This window comes from Cervus canadensis, chromosome 2, assembly GCF_019320065.1.
Source record: "Cervus canadensis isolate Bull #8, Minnesota chromosome 2, ASM1932006v1, whole genome shotgun sequence".
NCBI classification, from domain to species: Eukaryota; Metazoa; Chordata; class Mammalia; order Artiodactyla; family Cervidae; genus Cervus; species Cervus canadensis.
The window spans coordinates 17,358,634-17,377,388 of record NC_057387.1 but is presented as its reverse complement, the minus strand read 5'-3'; the positions used below and the strand labels follow the sequence as shown (position 1 = coordinate 17,377,388).

General features: G+C 49.9%; 6 non-coding genes across 6 annotated transcripts; 1 reads left to right on the top strand and 5 right to left on the bottom strand.

Moving 5' to 3' along the window:
- Positions 1-638: 638 nt before the first annotated feature.
- Positions 639-802, bottom strand: LOC122437547. The gene has a single exon (XR_006268356.1). It is a non-coding gene; the product is annotated as a U1 spliceosomal RNA (small nuclear RNA).
- Positions 803-10,215: 9,413 nt separating this feature from the next.
- On the bottom strand, positions 10,216-10,289 carry TRNAN-GUU. The gene has a single exon. It is a non-coding gene; the product is annotated as a tRNA-Asn (tRNA).
- Positions 10,290-11,256: 967 nt separating this feature from the next.
- TRNAE-UUC lies at positions 11,257-11,328 on the bottom strand. The gene has a single exon. It is a non-coding gene; the product is annotated as a tRNA-Glu (tRNA).
- A 930-nt stretch (positions 11,329-12,258) lies between these two features.
- On the bottom strand, positions 12,259-12,331 carry TRNAV-CAC. Its single transcript has one exon. It is a non-coding gene; the product is annotated as a tRNA-Val (tRNA).
- A 587-nt stretch (positions 12,332-12,918) lies between these two features.
- TRNAN-GUU lies at positions 12,919-12,992 on the bottom strand. Its single transcript has one exon. It is a non-coding gene; the product is annotated as a tRNA-Asn (tRNA).
- A 3,152-nt stretch (positions 12,993-16,144) lies between these two features.
- On the top strand, positions 16,145-16,216 carry TRNAQ-CUG. The gene has a single exon. It is a non-coding gene; the product is annotated as a tRNA-Gln (tRNA).
- The last annotated feature ends 2,539 nt before the right edge of the window (positions 16,217-18,755 follow it).

The window sequence follows — 18,755 nt, the reverse complement described above, 5'->3', positions numbered from 1 at the left end:
TAGTTTTCCAGACTACTGAATTAAGCATTCAGGTGCACATTCGAGGCTGAAAAAGAGGTACTGTTTTCTGGCTGGGAAGGTAACAACAGAAAGCCTGAGAGAAAAGGCGGGGGTGAACAGAGAACTGGATCGAGAAATACGAAGAGGCCCCTTGGGGTGCGAAGGAATGAGTGGGATGCTATCTAAGTAGTATCTCCAGCAATGACAGGCGTGTAATAAGCAAGGCAGCTAACCACGCAAGACATGAAGCCTCTGGAAAGCAGGACACTGCTGGGAAAATGGCTAGTTACAACCTCTCACAAGACGGGCAAACGAGAAGCTCGTCACGCGGCGCCTCCTGACTTTTCCTCCGACTTTGTGTGTTTGGCCCCGGTAAGGGTCTCTCTCGTTGTATCCTGCTCACCAGGAAGCCTCCCGTCACACAAAAACTTTTCACGAATAAGCTAAAAGAACGTTCTTCACAGACCCTGCCACGGGTCTTTGTACCAACTCTTTGAGCTTCGCGTAAGTAGAGAACACTCAACAGCCAGCCAGTCTAACTTACGCATTTTAGCATTTCTCCTCTGATTGCTACAACCAACATATACGTTCACCGCTAAAAGATAAATCTTGTCTTATTTTTCTACACATGCAAAAATCAGGGGAAAGCGCGAACGCAGTCCCCCACTACCACAAATTATGCAGTCGAGTTTCCCACATTTGGGGAAATCGCAGGGGTCAGCACATCCGGAGTGCAATGGATAAGCCTCGCCCTGGGAAAACCACCTTCGTGATCATGGTATCTCCCCTGCCAGGTAAGTATGAGTTGCCAGCCTGCCGCCCCACCTCAACCTCATACGCCCTACACTTTACACACACGCTCACTTTACTCCACGCATCCCCGAGCCGCCTTCGACCTTCCACACAGCGCATCCACGCACTTTCAAGAAAAAAGGCCTGGATTCTCTCCCACGCCACGGGAGACCAGATGGTCTTTAAGCACCACATCACGGACCAGCAGCCCCTGCGCTCAGATATCTACATACGACACGCCCCCGTCCGTGACGCCAACGGGAACCCGCGCTTCCCTCCAGCCCACGCCCCGCCCTACTCCCCGCCTCCGTCCTCCCACGCCGTCCGGCCCGGCCGACCGGCCGGCGGGCGCCCTCTGGGGGAAGTGACGTCCGCCTCCCGCTCCTGTTCTCCCAGCCTCTGCGTGTTGGGACCCGGCGCGCTCGGCTGCTGCCTGCCTGCCTTTTGTCCTGCCCAGCACCGGTCTGGCGGTCGGCTGAAGCCTGTGCGCCTTTTTCCAAATAACCGCGTTCCATGGGGAGAACAGAACATTTCGCAGTCCAGGGGAAACCGGTTCCTTTCAAGTCCAGTTGTCTTTGTGAGGCAGTATTGTGTGTGTGTCGAGTAAAACGCATTAAGCGTCGCGACTGGCCGTGAACTCAGTTCCATTCGTGAAAATTGTGTCATTCATCAAAATTTTCATTCATTTTATTTCCAGCTTCAGGTGTGGTTTTGACTCTGAACAGATTTTAACACCTGTCTGTATCCTCTGTCTGATTGAGACAGGCTAGGACCTGGGACGCTTTGCTGCAAATGTTTGCACCTGGACAAACTGAGGCAGAAATTCCACGCGCCCCACGCTGAGCAGCTGGAATCTGTCTCCCGTGGACAGATACTCCAGACTAAGGACAGGGGCTTCCCTAGTTGTCCACTGGCTAAGATTCCACACTTCCCAATGCCTGGGGCCGGAGTTGGATCCCTGGTCAAGGAACTAGATCCCATCTGGGACAACTAACAGTTTTCATGCTGCAACTAAATATCCCATGTACCTAATAATTTTTTTTTTTTAAGTTTCTTTAACGTAAGATTATGAGGAGGAGCAAGGAAGAGCTGAGCCCCGCCTGGACAGAAAATAAAGAGACCACCTATTTCGTATTTTTGAGGTCAAGGAGATCTTTGCAGACTATCCGTACTTACAAAGCTTTTTCCTGGGTTAAAAAGGAGGTGGACAGAACTACCCCTTAATAGGTGGTGGTAACCTCCACCAGGCCTCTGCGCTACAATCCTTCTTGGCAGAAAGATGCACATGCATGTCAGGAACAGCCCAAGGACAGGTCAGGTGTGGAAAAAGAAATGAGAACTCATCCAAAGGTAAACAAAGACCTGGAAGAAATGTCCCACGTAAGGGATTTGAATCTCCTCTCTGATGCACTCCTTCTCATTAAGGAGGACACACACACCCTTTCTCTCGGAGTGTATATCTCTGCCTTGCTTCTGTCTTCAATAAACTGTGTGTCTGTGTGCTGTCCGACTTGTGCTGTGGCTCTAATAATAAACTCTGTACCTGTCTTTACAGCTTTTGTTGCTTTAAGAAATTCATTTTTCAGTGAAGGCACTAGTCGGGCCAACTTTGCTTCTAGCCCTAGCTCTTGATGGACTGGTGGCTAGGATTCCTGGTTTTCACACAGGCTACCCGGGTTCAATTCTTGCACAGGCAACAAAGATCTTGCTTCAGGCCACCACTCACTGCTGTGTCCTTGAGATCCAAATGTCTTCTCCAGCAACAGAATACAAAGAAACAACAGGGGACAAAAAATAACTGCATGTATGCCTGTTGGTGGAAATTGTGGACAACAAGACACAAAAAGACCAAAATCCCAACTGTCATCTCTGAAGAGCAGGTGCCAAAAACAGGGAACCCAGAAAAAAGCCGGGAACTGCAATTTCCCCTGCACACACCACCAGGAAACACATAGGCAAACCACCTGAGCCAGTCCTATAGCCTGACCCCTACCCCGACCCCTATCCTCATTCCGTGTAAGAAACCAGCACGCCACCCTTCCCCCCGCCCCATGGCAAACAAGGGAACCTGTTACTTGTTTTGCTGTGGCAGGGATCCCAGTGAAGCCTTACCTGAGTTTCTAGTCTGTCCTCTTATCAATTTCTGTTGATTAAGGAAGACTAAGGTGGTGGTTTAGTCACTAAATCGCGTCTGACTCTTGTGACCCCACGGATTGTAGCCTGCCAGGCTCCTCTTTCCAGGAGATTCTCCAGGCCAGACTCCTGGAGGGCTTGCCATCTCCTTCTCCAGGGGATCTTCCCCACCCAGGAATCGAACCCAGTTCTCCTAAGAACCCTTGAAAAATAGATAAGCTGAAAGCCATCAAACAGCTAGTCTGGACTGGTTGATCTGGTGAAGATGACTAATCAGGTAAATATTTGTGGCTATGTGTGAATGCTCCAAAACTTCACGAAAGTTTAGTAGTGAAATAAATGTGTCAAATTTCCGTGTGTCATACCTGCCAGAGTCCTCCCTTTGACACCTCTGAGACAGCTAAGCCTGATTGAACTACTTTCCTCATTAGGATTTCTCAATGTCATATACCACCCTCTTCCTTGTCTCATAATTGTTTTTTTCATCCGTAATTAATTAATTTCTTTTATTTTTGACTGTGCTGGGTCTCTGCTGCGCGTAGGAGTTTCTCTAGTTGTGGCAAGCAGGGGCTACTCTGTAGTTGCAATGCTCCGGCTTCTTTTGCGGTAACCTCGCTTACTGCAGAGCACAGGCTCTAGGCTAGCGGGCTCAGTAGGTGTGGCACACAACACATGGAACATTCCCTTACAAGAGATGAAACCCGTGTCCCTGCCTTGGTCGGCAGATTCTTAAATATAATTATTATAGTTAATTATTCTTAAAATAACCCTTCATTTTCTCTTTGACACAGGAGTAACACTTGAAGGTCAACTTAATAGAATGATTGTGAGCAACACATAAATAAGTAATGAGCTATCTGATTACTTGTGAAGGAAAGCCAAAAGTCTGAGGAAAGCTAAATAGCCCAATAAATATTTCAAATTTACTTTGCCTCCTAGTCCAGGCCAAAAGAAAAGAAGAAGTATCAACATCACATTAGCCATAACCAAGTGGTTTTAAATGTTTGACAAAATGAGGAATAACATGTGTAAAGTTCAAAGAGTACACGCTTCCAAAACGATTACCAGTGTCCACCAACCTGAATAACTAATGAAGCATTCCCAAAGATCTAAGGTATGATAAATCACCAGACCACAAAAGGCTTCCTCATGACTTCCATGAAAGAGCTCAGCGTAATCACATACACACACACCCCGCCGAAGAACTGGGTTTGTTTTCTTGGAAGGCGGGGTATGGGCCTGACTTCTTTCACTCAGCGGAACGTCTCTGAAATGTAACCCCAGTTTTCAGGTAGTTCTTTGTCTCTGTTGTGTTCCTTGTAAGAATATGTCTCAGTTTACTCATCTACTGCTGAGCATCTGAGTTGTTTCCAGTTGAGGATATTCTGAAACGGTACGATGCAAACATTCTTTTATGACCTTTCAAGGAAATACACACTTCTCTAGGGCAGCCCATTCCAATAAAATAATGCTAGCGTTGACCTTTAAAATAAAAATTTTAGGATTTTCTCCCAAACAAAGTGGGTTGATTCAGAAATAGCAGGGGGATCACAAAGCAGGACAAGTAAACTATGGCAAAAGCATAGGCAGATTGCACACAAAGGAGAAGAAGGAACATTCTTTGAGAGAGAAAGAGAAAGAAGCTGAGAGGACTTCTTTTGAAGCAATGGACACTGGAAAAAGTGGAAGTTCAGGGTGGTGACAGCTTCTCGTTGGCTGAGTTGCTGATATCTTTTTTTTTTTTTTGCTGATATCTTGCAGGACATACAAGGTACATCTTTTACTGTCCGGGCCTATAATTGATTGTTCTTTCCTATTGATGATTCTTCTGTTTAGGTCCATGATTGACAATTCCTCCTGTATTTGAACTCCAGTGGTAATCCATGAGAGCTCCCCCTTCTGGTCTCCTGACTCAATTTTAGTGAGGTTTCCCATTATTAGCATTACGCCAGTCACCTGGAATTTAAAGTCTTCAATGATCATCTATTTTAAAACTTTGTGAGAATTACTGCATTAGGAAAAATCTCATCATTACCACATGTGACACTAGAAACACTACAAGCGTTCAGTAGTTACCCGTGACTTCTACCTGTCACATTGGACAGCACAGGTCAAATATATAGCACAGACGCAAAAGTACGATTTCTGGAGCACAGCACATGATAGTGTAAGTATGACCCTTAGCTGATGCTGCCAAATTCCTCTGCGACTTTGTTGACCTTACTAACGCTCCTTTTAGAAATGAAAAAGAATTTACAGTGCTCTCCGTCCTGTGAAATGTTGGTATTGTTTGCCTCTTCCTTCTTAAGTTTATTGAGGTGTCATCTACATAGTAAAATTTGCCAACATTAGACTATTTTACACTCTTTACTATGATATCATATCTCTGAAAAACTGGATTTTGGTAGTTGCTATGATAGAAAGCAAGTGCCACGCAAAAAAAATGGATGCCTAATAAGAAATGAGGTGACGCTTCGAGAAAGTGTGAGAAGCTGTGCAGCACACAGCATTAAGGTTATGATCCTGAAATGTCAGAGCACTAAAAACAACAAAGCATTGCACCGAGCTTTCGTCAAGGGAACAACGTAGTAATATGCCCAGCATCGGCCACACACGAACAAGATATGGACCAGTTTGTGAACAACAACAACAGCATTCCCCAACTAAAGCGGTATTTCTGCTGTCAGCCAGTCTACCAGGAAATTAGGGCAAACGGGAAGGACAAAGAGAGAACAAACTTGCAGGCAACGAAAGACGATTCATTCACTAAATCAATTTAATATAGTCAAAGGATTAAAGTTAACTATAGATCATGAATCTGTCATTTAAGCAGACACATGCTGGAACACGAGAATGTTGAAATCATATATTGGTATATATGGAATCACATATTACAGGACACCTAAACATATATGCCAAATATTGTAGGGGGAATGACTGAGTCTGCTGGTGTCTAGAGTTGTAACGATTCATTCCCCTTTAAAGATACTAGTATATTCAACATACCTCAAGACATAGATTTAAATTTTTAGAAGTTTCAATACTCATTGGCTATGTTGGCTTATCTGAGCAGTACAACCAATATAGGAAACTTAGGGAGTCCAATGTAATTCAGATTTTCAACCTAAATAAACCCAAGACTTAAATATGAATGTATTATACCATCATTATTTTCTACACCTTTATAAGATAATCTGAAAATACACATAGAGCTGGTGTTAGACCAAAAGGAGAAAAACAATGTCATTTTTCTGAGTCGCTTCCATGAAGAAAAAAAAAAACATGAATAAACATTTTGAAGGCCATTATGTACATTATTTAAATTGTTTAAAAGTATTAAGAACACTCTGTTATCAATTTCATTCCTTCATGGATGCTGTTCCAAGTAATCAAGACCATTTACTCAATCTACAGTTAAATCTTTTTTTTCCTTGTCACAAATTTAGCAACAAAATTTTCCTTATATAAATACCACATGGAAGCATAAACAGTAGAGTGTTTTCCCCAGAAATTCTTCATTTTTAAATTTTACATTTATGGAACTGATTATTACCTTCCTTAAGAGAAGTGACACCTTTAAATTTTGAGAGGCCTAACTTGTCTGTTCTCCCCAGAGTGAGAGGAAGTCTATTGACTTGTTTCTGAGAAAATATATTTAAACGGGGGATAAAAATACATCCAAGCAGTGGGCCTTGCTTGACTTCCCTGGGGGTACACTGCATAGGAACCTGCCTGCCAGTGGAGGGGAAACAGGTCCGATCCCTCGTCTGGGAAGATTCCACGTGCCGCAGAGCAACTAAGCCCTCGAGCCACCGCTACCGAGCCTGTGAGCCGCCGCTACTGAAGCCCACGCAGCTAGACTGTGCTCTGAAACAGGAGACGCCACCGCAACGAGATGCCTGCACACTCCAGCTAGAGAGAACCCACACAAAGCAACGAATACAGGGCAGCCAAAAATAAATAAAATTAATACATTTTTTAAAAAATTAGTAAGCCTAAAAAAAAAAAAAAATTAGTGAGCCTTACGGAAGGTGAAAAAGCAGAGTCAACGATGTATATTAACAACACTTGCCAGTGTGGGAAACAAGATGAAATATACTTAAGCGATATTGGAGGAATCTCACTGAGGAAAATAGGAATTCTGTCCTACACTTATGAGTCCCCAGTGTATAAAACTGTGCTTGATGTCATTGCTAGTCCTTCCTTTTTCTTGAGGGCTGAACTTGCTTACAGTTCTGGAAGGACTCGATCTTGATTTGCAGGGTTGTCAGAAGTGCTGACGTTGCTGACTTCATTGCTTCCTTGCAAAGATATCAGTGTCTTTTCCTCTGCATTCTGTAGTCTGATTTCAACAATCCTTACCTCACTCGTTGAATGTTTTCAGCTATTTAGAAACTTTCACATACCAGTGAAAGAAACACTCTGTTCCATGCGAAAAATCCAGCGTCCTTCCTGTGTTAATCTCGTCTATTAATCTTGAGTTTCTCATGAGGGGAGGATGCATAGTAAGATGATCCTTCCGTAGATAGGCCACCTGTGCAGTGCTTGACGAGTATAGACCGGGCCCCGTGGATTTTACCGAACAGAGGAAAGAGGAGAAGCGGACGACTTCTCACCGCTGCCGTGTCACATCCCAGGGAATACCAGAAGCATCAAGACAAGCAGCAGTGAAAAAAGCCTCGTGGGCCAGAGTAACTGTCATCGTCTACCTCACAGGGAATGGACCCCTGTCAGCCACCACTCAATGTGGATTATCCCCAGAAGTTCACTTCCTAAAACGAGACCAGATTCCCACACGGATAGGAGAAATTGCTTCAGTCGAGTCCAACTCTGTGCAACCCCATGGACGGTATCCTGCCAGGCTCCTCTGTTGGATGGGATTCTCCAGGCGAGAACACTGGAGTGGGTTGCCGTGCCCTACTCCAGGGGATCTTCCTGACTCAGGGATCGAACACCGTGTAACTGACCTCTTCCGCAATGGCAGGCAGGCTCTTTACCACTAGCGCCACCTTATCAGTGATGAACAAATCAGAGAGAGAACATCCGTTCAGTTCAGTTCAGTTCAGTCGCTCAGTCGTGCCCGACTCTTTGCGACCCTATGAATCGCAGCACGCCAGGCCTCCCTGTCCATCACCAGCTCCCGGGGATTACTCAAACTCATGCCCAACGAGTCGGTGATGCCATCCAGCCATCTCATCCTCTGTCGTCCCCTTCTCCTCCTGCCCCCAATCCCTCCCACCATCAGGGTCTTTTCCAATAAGTCAACTCTCCTCATGAGGTGGCCAAAGTACTGGAGTTTCATCTTCAGCAACAGTCCTTCCAATGAACACCCAGGACTGATCTCCTTTAGGATGGACTGGTTGGATCTCCTGGCAGTCCAAGGGACTCTCAAGAGTCTTCTCCAACACCACAGTTCAAAAGCGTCAATTTTTCGGCGCTCAGCTTTCTTCACAGTCCAACTCTCACACCCATACATGACCACTGGAAAAATCATAGGGCTTTGTTGGCAAATTAATGTCTCTGCTTTTTAATATGCTATCTAGGTTGGTCCTAACTTTCCTTCCAAGGAGTAAGCGTCTTTTAATTTCACGGCTGCAGTCACCATCTGCAGTGATTTTGGAGCCCCCCAAAATAAAATCTGATACGGTTTCCACTGTCTCCCCATCTATTTCCCATGAGGTGATGGGACCAGATGCCATGATCTTAGTTTTCTGAATGTTAAGCTTTAAGCCAACTTTTTCACTCTCCTCTTTCACTTTGATCAAGAGGCTTTTTAGTTCCTCTTCACTTTCTGCCAAAAGGGTGGTGTCATCTGCGTATCTGAGGTGATTGATACTTCTCCCGGCAATCTTGATTCCAGCTTGTGCTTCTTCCAGCCCAGCGTTTCTCATGATGTACTCTGTATATAAGTTAACATATTTGTCCCCAAACCACACGGTACAGAAACGTCAAAACGCACAGTCTCTGCACATAAGACTGAATAGAAGAACAGAGCAAACAGGAGCCAATAGCTCTAAGGGTCCAGGTCTGAAGCAGGCAGCTGTGAGGGGCAGGATTCCGGGGGCTCCCACGACATGTCTTGGATGGGCTAATTTTTATCAGTTCAGTTCAGTCGCTCAGTCGTGTCCGACTCTTCCAAAAAATAACCAAACCAAAAAACTGTCAAGGAATAAAGTAAAGGGGGTGTTCCATGGTAACCCCCCCCCCCGCCCACTTTATAGGAGGAGGGACAGGCATCAGCTTTTTTCCCCTCAAGTTAAAAGTGTGACCAAAGTTTGTAAATAAAAGAAGAAAGGAGAGAAGGGAAAAGCCTCTGGGATCAGTGAGATTTTTCTCTCTGGATAAGTTGCTCGGCAGAAAGAGGTCACCCTGGCCGTCTTCTCTGGACCCGGTTGACCAGGTCACCAGACAAAACAATGGACAGTTACTGGAGGGCTTTAAAAATGTTCAGTGACTAACTCTCCACCATAAGCGATAGAGTATCTCTGTGTAACGCCTCAGCGTCCCCCTGTTGTCTCTCCCCGTGGTTGGGTCGGGTGGCCACGGCTCCCTCTGTTAGTTAGGAGGATCATAGGGAGATGTACACAAAGATTGTTGTGCTGCCAGAGTAATCGAAGAAGGAGACACCGAACGACCGGAAAATAATTTGAAATACGATTCAGTCCCACTTCTGTGGAAGGCAAACTTGCAGGATTTACCAACTTAAGAAGCATATAAACACTAAAGGTAGCAATTGCACTTCCAGGCTTCTACACTGTGGAAATAAATACCTGCACAAATGGTCAGAAGTGTGAGTACAATAATGATGGTTGCCGCATATGTGTCATCATCACACCATGAAAGCAAATAATACATGAACCATGTAGGAAATGCCTTTCTAAAAAAATAATGCAGAGGCTGCTGCTGATGGTGGGTTCACTGATAACACTACTGACAGAACAATTGCTAAGTGCTGGCCTCCTTTCACAGGTGAAAACCCTGGGGCACAGAACACTTGGGGCACTTAGACCTGTCTAAGTCTAGGTACTTGGCATAATAAAGGCTTGACCGCACCCGAAACTGGCTTCCTTGATCTCTGTCAGGAGGTCCTGCATCAGGCGAATGTGAGTGAACAGGAATACACTTGCACTTTCAGAGTATAGGGCTGGAAAGGTGAGGTGGCCCAGACCGGCAGCAGTCCGGAGGTGACTAGGACCCCCGAGTGCAGGAGAGCAGATTTTTTTTGTGTGGAACCGCTTGAATGGTCGTCGGCACGGAACACCTTGAATGGGTTCTAAAACCTCCACCGCCCGTCCCTGGGTGGGCTCGAACCACCAACCTTCCGGTTAACAGCCGAACGCGCTAACCCATTGCGCCACAGAGACAGCACCACACCGCGTCCCTCCACTCTTTGTGCTGGAGACAAAGAGTGCCTCCTGCTCCGCCGAGAAACGGTGCCAGTTCCAAAGCCTCGGGAAAACGCAAAGATGAGAACGGTGAAATCACATTGGACCTGAGACTGGGTCAAGGCCAGGAGAAGACTACACAAAACACCATTATCCTAGGGCAGACAATTCCGGAAAGCTCTTGAGAATACTCCCCCTCCCTTTGATGCATTTCCCACCCCGTCCACTCATCCTCACACCACAGGAAAGAAGGCTTCCCCTTTGCGATCTGGGGCACACAGAGAGCCAGGCAAGAGCCAAGGGGGCAGCTGCACTTCCCCATGGGTCTTCCCGAGGGAGGTGGTTCTAGCGCTCAGGCTGACCCAAGACCCCACTGTCCACCAAGACGACCCGGAGGAGTCTGGATAGCACAGGGTCCTGGGGGTGGGGGATTCCTACAAGCGCAGAGCGTGCCTGGCCTGCACGTCCTGGAGAACCGAACCAGATTCCCCCTGAAGCTTCTCTGCATCCTAAAGAGAATGGATTTCAGGTTTCCATGGAGAGAGTGAGAAAGCAAACGTGGGACAACGTGAACTGTGCAGTTGAGTCCAGAATACACGATGTTACTATTCCGGTAACTTGGATGTATGTTTTGGAGGGTTTGGGGTTTGGTTTTGAATGAATCTTTGGAACTCGAGTCCCTGATTCTCTTTGGATGAAAACTCTGTAAGGAAGGCTCTGGGTTTCTATCAAGCAGAGAGAAAAGAGTGGAGAGGAGAGCTGGGCAGCCCAGGCTGTTCACTGCACACGGGGAGTCTCCTCCAGCCTGCCGGATGTCAAGGACCCTGAGGCCGGGACTCACTGGCATTCGGGACTCTGTGCAGACGCTCTTCTGCATTGGACCTTGAAGTAAAAGACAAATCTGATCTGGGCAGGAAGACTCCGAGGAATGGAGAAGAAAAGAGCTTTCCCTGACCGGGAATCGAACCCGGGCCGCGGCGGTGAAAGCGCCGAATCCTAGCCACTAGACCACCAGGGAACCGTTCGGAAACACCGCCTTGGCTGTCCAGGAGATAATTGAGAGTGGAAAGATGAAACCAGAGATGCAGAGAACAGGAAAGGAAATCTCCCAGCGCCACTATGGCTGTATGCGGCTGTGCAAGGCTCCCAGCCCTTGACCCGCTGCTCATCGCCCTTCAAATGCCCGTTCCTGGGCGACGCTTCTCGTTCTGAGACCAGGTCACAAACTATCCTGTTGGGTCCCTTCTTCCTGGTCCAACTCTAGCGCTGTGTGCTGCCGAGCCCAGGTCATGCTCTCTTTGTGAACCTCGGTTTTCCCTCGAGTCAGGCGCTGGCTTGGCTTTCAGCGGGTGATGAGCAGATCCGTCTACCTCCAGATCTCTGACCTGGCCTCGGGGCCTCTCCTGACGACCGCACGGGTACGGGTTCCTTTCCCTCCGCGACCGGCTGAGTTCGCGGAGCTTTAAATTCTTCACGCCCGTGTGTTTGGCTGGAGTCCACGGTGAGACCTGGGTGCTGTCTCTCTTCTTCTACCAGGGAGACAAAACTGCTCCTCAGGTGTTCCGAGGTGGGGGAAAGCAAGTGGGCGTCACGGGAGTGAACTCCATGGTGTTCAGAGACAATCTGTGAACACGTGGAAGAGACCCAGGCGCCGGATAGGGAGCCGAGGGGGTTTCCGGACGGAAAGGTGACTCGAAGTCAGCCTTGTCCTTCCCCGCCCCACCCCCCGGGATGAACTGGGCCTGGACTCACAGGGACTCGGAGCAGAGAAAGGAGGGCTGCTTCCTAGTGCAGAGTAGACTTCCAGGTGGTCACCAACTCCTCCTACAGCTGCGGTGGTCTGCTTCACCCGGAGCCTTTGGAACCTTTTGGTTTTGCCAATCAGAATGCACTTCTCGGCGGGGCAGCGTGGGGGGCGGGCGGCGGGGTTGGAAGAAAATAAGCAGGCTGTTTCCGCCCGGTTTCGAACCGGGGACCTTTCGCGTGTGAGGCGAACGTGATAACCACTACACTACGGAAACAGGATACCCGCTACGGCCTAACACTGTATCCATGAAAAGCCGAGGTCCCGCCATCGGTATCTAGACCACCAATTTCTAACACTCAAACAGGAACCTTGAAGCCCCAAGCTCTCTCAGGCACGGAGACGGCGGCTCCCGAGGGCCCTGCTTTACGTTCCTCATCTCCCCTCAAGTGAGGACCCTCGGGCCCCCACAGGCTGCCTTCGGGGTCCCGCACCCAACGCAGAGTCGTCAGACCCTCAGCTCCGCACCCCATCGCAGGGGTCGCCCCCCGCCGACTCCCCAGCTCCCGGAAGCCGCAGGGGGTTGGGGGTGCGCCCGAGGCCCAGGAGACCCCGCAGCCCAGCGGTGTGGACGCCGCCCCTCCCGCGCTGCGGACCCGCGCCTCGGTGGCCCTTTCCACGGAGCCGGCGGTCAGCGCTCCGGGCTCTCAGGAATGACGGCCGCTCCCAGTCCACCCGGGACCCGCCCTCCTCTGCGCCTGACTCCTGCGCTCTTTCTCCGCAAGCCGGCTCGCCGCAGCACTTCTCCGGTGTCCCCTTGGCAAAAGGGAGTCTCTTTGGTGTTCTCTAAAATCTCACCCCCACCGTCCCTGGGTGGGCTCGAACCACCAACCTTTCGGTTAACAGCCGAACGCGCTAACCGATTGCGCCACAGAGACAGCAGCACGGGCCTTTTCTGGACTCTGTATGGAGTAGACACTCACTCATTCCCGGGGGAAGTGCCCTGCCCCCAGGGATACGCTGCCACGTCCTTGCCCCTACCCGCCACAGATGCCAGCGCCCTCAGAGATCCCGGGATCCAGGGCTCGGACCCTCCGGGCCTGAGCCGGATGAGATCCGAGGACAGCTGAACACCCCCGGTGGGCTCCCATGATGGCCCTTCCTGTTTCCTCGCCTACACCCAATGAATGAGAGTTTGCCCACCCTGGCAAAGGCCTCCGGGCCGAGGTTGTGCTTAGGTTCCCTGTGTCCACCAGGCGATTTCCACCAGGGCAGAGGTCGTGGGGATGGTCGCCCTGTGTCCGCACGCCCAGGACAGGGACTGGCACTCAGCGGGACGCTCTAGGACTTGGATGAATAGATTCTCGTCTTTAGCCCTTGCCCCATCAAGACCCCTGAGAACGGAAATACCGAAAAGTTTCCCAAGAGCGAAAAGTTCGAAGGGAGGGGAAAGCTGAGAGAGGAAGGCCAGGGAGGGGAGAATCATAGAATTTGTGCTTCCACCCGTCCCTGCTCCTTCTCTTGCCTTCCCTCTTCTTCTTGCTCTTCTTCCCAACACTCCAACTGTGAAATGTTGACAGGGCCACATCTGAGAAGACAGACCCGACGAATCTGTGCTCAGGAGCACAAGCTCTGGGTTGTAAAAATGGTTCTGCCCTGGGTGGCCTTGAACAAATAAAGAAAACTTTGGGTATCTCCCTACTTTCTTGTGCAAAATGGGAGCAATAGGAGCATTCTTCTTCATTCTGCTCTTGTCAGATGTGCCTGGGTTTAGAAACTACTGGATCAATAATGCTATAGGCAGCAAAATCATAAATACTGTCATCACAATCCTCTGAATCTTTTGACAACCACTGTCCTTGTTTATTTCCCCTGAAAGTAGCTTTCTGCCTCTAGAAATTTCTGTAAACTGATTGCTCTTGCGGTTTGCTCGACTGTGGCCAGGCCACCCTCTTCATCGCCAGTTCTCTGCTTGCTAGACGGGGACCCAAGTGCAGGTTGGAGGAAGTGGGAAGAGCACAGAGCGGTGGGGAAAACGGGCCTTTGTGCACCCTTTGGAGAGGCCTCTGGGACCGGTGGGGTCCTCCCGCTGCCTTCTTTGGTTTCAGGGGAGCTCCGGGAGGGCAGGGATCTGGTGGCGGTCGCTCTTGTGTCCCCTCGCCGAGAACAACTTGAGGGCCTCCTCACTCAGTCTCCCAGAGACCCTCAGAGCGTCCTGCCCAGAGAGCAAGGTACTGGTGCTTCCTGGCATGGTGGGAAATATTCCCGCATCTTCCTCCTAACCGTGGAAACCGGAGGTGGTGGAGGAGCACTAGCGACAGAAGGAGAAGGTCCAGAAAGACAGGGTGGAATGGGAGGGGAAGGGGCTGCAAAGGGGGGATGAGGAGAAAGAGAGCCAGGAAGAAGGGGAGATGAGAGCGAGGTGGATGGAGCCCTACAAAGGGAGGCAGATAGAGTGGGAGGACCAGCGAGAGGGAAAGGGCAGTGGAGGGCAGGGGGGAGGAGGCGGAGTTACCTCCCCAGGGCAGTTCTGTTCACTGGCCCCCAGCACAGGCAGCTCCCACCACATACATCCCCACAGGCTCCTTGACTCTCAGATCCAACACCCAGGCTTTCGTCCGTCAGAGACGGTCTCTCCACCCGTTGCAGTGCTAACCTCATTTGGTTTTCCTCCCTGCCCCTTGTGAGAGCCTGGTTCTCTAGGTTTCCTGGCCATTCTGTGATCTGCCAACATACTTTCTGTGCATTTCTTCTCTTCCTATGTCAGCCAGAGACCATTACTGATCCTTGCACTCGTAAACTTTGACCGACCTCCAAGGGCTCCTGGAGGGGCACTTGGTGGTGTTTGTTACCCCTCAGCTTCTTGCTTTTCCAAAAGGAAGTTTCATCTTTTCATCCCGGGGCTGCATGCGAACTTCCTCCTCCTAAGAGGCGCCTCCCCTTTGCCTCCTTCCTCCTGTGTCAACCTCTGTCCAGCCTCTGGGAACAAACCACGTGTCTCCAGGCAACACTGGCCACCTTTCCGACTCCTTTCTTTGGGCTGCAGCTCTCTTCTTCAGATGCTGTTTTTTTCAGTGCTGTGTACTGGATGAGGGAAGAAATGGCTTTGCGATAGGATGAAGAAGTAAAGATTATTACTTGGAGACATCAGGTGGACTTATACTTATTATACATGTGAATATTTAGTGTGGTGGTATTTTGTGTACATAAAAACTGTCTACACTGTAAGACAACTTGGATACATACCTTCTAAATAGGTGTGCACACTTCTTTGTTAAACTGTGCAGTTTCTGGATATGTTAAGAAATTGGAATGAAACTGACGTTTCATTCCAAAAAGCTCTGACAAGAGTCTGTGGCTGCCTGCGTGTCAGAGCCCTGCCCCGTGGGCTCCACGACATGTGGCTGATCTTGAGCCACCCCCAGGTGCTTTCGGCCTGGTCTGTCTGAGGGTTTTGTGTAAATGTTCATCTTTCCTTACACTGTAAACCTGACAAACTTGGGGAGAAACACTTACCGCCCCCCCCCCCCAATCAGAACTGTATGGAGAAGAAAAGGAGAGTTCTCCTGCCTCCATTCCCACTCCACACACTTTATATGTTACACATAAGAGGTGGTGGTGGTGGTGGCTTTGGAGTGTAATCGGTGCTACAGGAAATCCAAGGGACCCAGGAGATCCCACCTCCTGCCCTGATGATCATCTGCCCTCTCTGGGCTCTGGGGAAAGGGTGAAGGCAAAGGAAAGGAAAATAACACTCTTATTTGCAGAAATTTTACCTCAGCATGGGACACTGGCAAACCGAGGCAGAATATGCGGTTGATGACGGTGACTTACGGGGGCCCTTCCCTGACCGGAAACCCAGAGTGGAAAGTTTACTTCATTTTCTGAGGTGCGCTGTGAACTGAGAGATGTCAGTCAAAGGAGAGGAGCAGAGAGAAACCAGAGAGGGCTGAACATCAAAGCGGGTCATCCGTACTCAGATCTTGTCGGGTCCTTGGAAGAACTGCCCTGAGATTATGGGTGGGACGTATGGAGCCTAAAGAAGTGGGTACCGTTCTCTGGCGATGGAAGGAAGTTGGCTTTCAAAAGGGGTTCCATGGTGTAATGGTGAGCACTCTGGACTCTGAATCCAGCGATCCGAGTTCAAATCTCGGTGGGACCTTTCTGTTTAATTTCAAGAAGGACACGTTTTACTCCCCTGCTTTCCGGCTCCCGCGACCCCCAGCGGCGTGGCTCACACGGGCACGGCGGACAGGTGTGGGACCGAACGGGACCGGGGGCGTCCTCGCCGGGCCCGGACGGCTCTGCCCATCCCTGGCCGTCGGAGGGCCGGCGCCTCCCCTGCCCTCCACCTCCCGGCCAGGGGCGCAGCGACGCCCCCTCGTCGAGCGCAGCCCCCTCGTCGGGTCCCCTGGGTCTCGGCGGGTAAAAGGCAGAGGCTGCGCCCACCGACTCCTGCCCCTCGAGGGGGCTTCGCACCGCACCCCTTGTAACCGCACGGTTGTCCCGGTGCGTAAATGGTGGCGGGGAGGGGCTGCGATGTCGCTGATCAGCCAGGATGGCAGCCTGGACCAGGACGGCAGGTCCAGGGTTCCAGACCTGACTGGGATGAACTATGCTTTATTCAGGTTCGCTATTATTCCGGATATTAATTGATCTTGTCCCAGTTTATTATGATTTTATTCAGAGTTTCTCGCTCCGAAGTCTCCGCTGGGCACGCAAAGCCGCTGTTCGGCCAAGGTTTGAGCCTTGACTTCTGGAAATCGCGTCCTTTGGTCCCAAGCTCAGCCCGAAAGAGGAGCGCGGGCCGCGGATTCCGGCGTCTGAGGAGACCCCAGGTCCCTGGCCCACGGCCGCCCGGCCAGGCTGCTGCGGGGCCGAAGGGGAGACGGGCCGCTCGGAGTCCGCACCCCCGGCCGGGCCCCCTTCGTCCTGCCGAGACTCTGCTCCACCGAGAAGACACCCCACGACGTGAGCGTGGGGTGGACACCCCACTTGTGTCCTCCACTGCTCGGGAGAAAAATTTGGATGAGGCCCGTGATGGACTTGAAAAGCTAGTTAAAATGCTCCCTTCGCGGTGCTAAGGAGCATCTTTCTGACGCTTGTATTTTGGATCTTTCAGCGGTTACAAAGGACTCAATGACGCAGCTGTCTTTGGAGGCCGCGAAAAGAAAGGTGTGAGGCCGGCGAAAAGATCCGAGGAAGGGCAAGGGCAGGAGAGAACAGAGGATGAGCCCGAAGGGAGAAAAGGACTGGAAGGGAGAGGAGCGGGCGGGTGCCGCGGTGGGGACGGTCGCTGGCTTGGGGCGACCACAGCGAGCGCCTCATTCTGGAGCAGTTCCCACTCTTTACTGACGTGTCCGGGAACCCGCTTCACCCTAAATTGCAAAGCTGCTGGCCTGGCATTTGTCCTGGCCAAGTTTCCTTCGCGGGTTCCGTCCGGAGCGGTGAGGTGGGCTCTGCCAGTCCGCAGGTGAGTGGAAGTCCTGGCGGCTGCCTTGGGGATGACTGGCGGGCAGGGAAACGCACACACTCCACTTTCCCCCTTTGCAGGCCGGTCTGCAGGGCCTGGGATGGGAAACTGGAAAATCCAGCGTCAATATTTATTTAGAGATAAGGAGATAAATAGCCAAACAGTTGGTTACCTGACCTGAAAGTGTTTATTCGTGGAAAAAAAGAAACGTGGGATGGGATCAGGGTCCACTTTCTCCCATAACAAGTTTTGGGGCATATGTAACTGACTATATATATATATACTATATATATGTACATATATTACTGCATCTAATGTATACACATATATTGTATGAGTAAAACTCACCGCTTGTGTGTCCAACTTAAATTTTTATGTAATTATATGTACCAAGCTTTAAAAATTCTGGGTCTAGTGTCATGTGTAGGAATGTTTTCCACTGTAAAAATGTAAAAAAAGAAAAAAAGAAAAAATTGGGGGGGGGGGGCATTCTCGAAGCAAGCAATTGGACCATTATTCCCCCTTTGATGGGCTGATCACAAGAGCTAGTAAACAAACTGGCAGATCCTCTCAGCCCAGGAGGTCACTGCTTTCGTCTCTCTAGGAAGGTTCATAGTCACTGAAAAGTGTCAGTAACAAATAAAATCACACCCAATCTTTATGCAGTGTTGCTCCCAAAATGCAAGAGTTTACACCCAATGAAGACAGGCAAAGTGCCATGTGCCCAGGCATGGTCTACAAGTTTTAAATGGGTTTACTCACTTAATCCTTTCAAAAGGCTGGCATCAGGTCATCATCCTCATTTCACATATGAGAAACCTGAGACATAGAAAGGTTAAATAACTTGTCAAGTCAGTCAGTGAGTGGGATCTGAAAGCAGGAATTTGAACGGCAGCCTTCCTGGCTCCACAGGGTGTCCTATCAGTCAAAGAGGAACACAAACCGTAAAAATGCTTGACAAGAAATTTAAGACCGTCTATTTCTTTTGAAAAATCACCCAAGAGGAGTCACGTAACAGGCATTCAGTTCAGTCGCTCAGTTGTGTCCAACTCTTTGCGACCCCATGGGCTGCAGCACGCCAGGCTTCCCTGTCCATCACCAACTCCCGGAGCCTGCTCAAACTCAAGTCCATCCAGCCGGTGACGCCATCCAACCATCTCGTCCTCTGCCGTCCCCTTCCCTCCCGCCCTCAATCTTTCCCAGCGTCAGGGGCTTCTCCAGTGTGTCA